A 2500-nucleotide genomic window follows, 5' to 3' on the forward strand; every position below is an offset into this window, starting at 1 on the left:
GCGGCTCAGAGAAGGTGTGGATCTGGTTTTTGGTGCTTTATAAATGTGTGACTGTGACTTTAGTAAACTGTGTCAAGTGAGAGAGCGGTCTCGTGGGGTTTAGGGTGAACCTCCAATCTAAAGGTTCTGGGTTTGATTCCAAATGTCTGCACTCTTCTTTTAGGCAACCTTTAGTAACTAACCCAGTCATGGCATTTATTATAAAAAAGTCACTGTAGGTCACTTTGGATAAAACTGTTTGCCGAATAAAATGTTTAAATGATAGATAATAGTACATTTGTGTCTGCAGCAGACACAGAGTGTGTTTGAAGATAACACAAACAAACGCACATAGAAACAATCCAAAATAAATTACCAAAACAAATCTGTGGGTGTAAATGTAAAGGGTAAAATGACAAAAGAGGACTTCGATGTAAATATGTTCTGTGAATGTTACATAACTGTTTATTTTATAGTCAGCCCACTTGAAGGAAAGTCCTAACTGACGCAGTGTTTTCACAGCGTATGTAATATTTATTTTACTAATTACAGCATTGCTTGGTTTTATTAAATTAGCGGAAACGCTGGAATGAGTTTTTCTTTGACAATGGTTTGCTGCTATCGTATTTGTTTAACCTTGGTTCAAAAATACATTTCTTCATCCAGATAGACATCTATGAAAGATTTCCGTTAACAATGTTCCAATTAGAGCCAAAATATTGTGCAAACAATTGTAATTTTGGTGAAGCCATAACAAAAAAAGTTGTGCTTTTGAAAAGTCTCCAATCTAAACTCAATTAATTAAGCATGGCTTTTCAACCAAGGGTTTGAGATATCACATGTCCAGAGTATTTGTATGGTGGTGGTTAGTGAGGTCCCCACTTCACTTTAGGCGTCTTTGAGTGTTATTAATTATTATTATTCTTCATGTTTAACCTCTGTTTTCCTTTTATTCCTAGTCTGTTTTACATAGTTTTGAATGATGACTATATGCTCTGTAAGGTGACCTTGGGTGTCTTGAAAGGCGCCTCTAAATTGAATGTATTATTATTATTATTATAGTATTTAATATAAAAAAGCATGTTCATGTTGTTTCATAAAGAGACAAAACAACCAAACTTTATAGCAAAGAAATGCTTTATACCATAACATCCATTATTTATGTTATAATTGCACATTACAAACAAACTCATTAACCTCTTCCAATGTGTTTAGTGTGTTTTGGGTGTACATGTTCAAATTGGGTGGGCAGGCTCATTCATAATTGAAGCGGCTCTGAATGAAGTGGCTACTCAGAGTGGGGCTCCTCAGGGCGTTTTGAGGCAGCCTGACTAAGCATCTGTTTAGTTATGTTGAAATGTTGAAATGCAAGCCACGCGACATCCCAACCCACGGCTGCGAATCTAAACATAATGTGTGTGCGTGTGTCGGTGTGTGCGTGTGTCTGTCTGTGTGCATGCATGTCAGACCCGACCGACCCATCAGCATCCCCTCTCATTCTGATCAAGTCCTGTTGAAGTTGTTCACCATCTGTCATAAAAGATTGGTTTCTTACGGGGGGTTGGGACAAGCACACAAACGCAGACACACACACACACACACACACACACACACACACACACACACACACACACACACACACACACACACTCACACATGCAAACGCACGCACGGACAATCACAGAAACCCGCAAACACACACACGATCAAATAATCACAGAAACACATGCACACCCTCACACCCACTGTGCGGCCTTTGTGTGTGTGTGTGTGTGTGTGTGTGTGTGTGTGTGTGTGTGTGTGTGTGTGTGTGTGTGCGTGCGTGCGTGCGTGCGTGCGTGCGTGCGTGCGTGCGTGCGTGCGTGCGTGCGTGCGTGCGTGCGTGCGTGCGTGCGTGCGTGCGTGCGTGCGTGCGTGCGTGCGTGCGTGCGTGCGTGCGTGCGTGCGTGCGTGCGTGCGTGCGTGCGTGCGTGCGTGCGTGCGTGCGTGCGTGCGTGCGTGCGTGCGTGCGTGCGTGCGTGCGTGCGTGCGTGCGTGCGTGCGTGCGTGCGTGCGTGCGTGCGTGCGTGCGTGCGTGCGTGCGTGCGTGCGTGCGTGCGTGCGTGCGTGCGTGCGTGCGTGCGTGCGTGCGTGCGTGCGTGCGTGCGTGCGTGCGTGCGTGCGTGCGTGCGTGCGTGCGTGCGTGCGTGCGTGCGTGCGTGCGTGCGTGCGTGCGTGCGTGCGTGCGTGCGTGTGTGTGTGTGTGTGTGTGCGGCCTTTGTGTGTGTGTGTGTGTGTGTGTGTGTGTGTGTGTGTGTGTGTGTGTGCGTGTGTGTGCGTGCGTGCGTGTGTGTGTGTGTGAGGGTGATTGTATGGTGTTGTATTGGTGTTGTTCATCTCTCACTCTTCCATCCCTCCCGGTCCTCCTCTCCTCCCTCTTCTTCTCTCTGAACATCATAATTAGGGGGGGGGGGGGTGGTTGTGTGAGGAAGTAGCTGGACAAAGAGCTGGCCCCGGCCCTCCCCTTGACCCCGCTCCACCC

This window comes from Gadus macrocephalus, chromosome 14, assembly GCF_031168955.1.
Source record: "Gadus macrocephalus chromosome 14, ASM3116895v1".
NCBI lineage: Eukaryota > Metazoa > Chordata > Actinopteri > Gadiformes > Gadidae > Gadus > Gadus macrocephalus.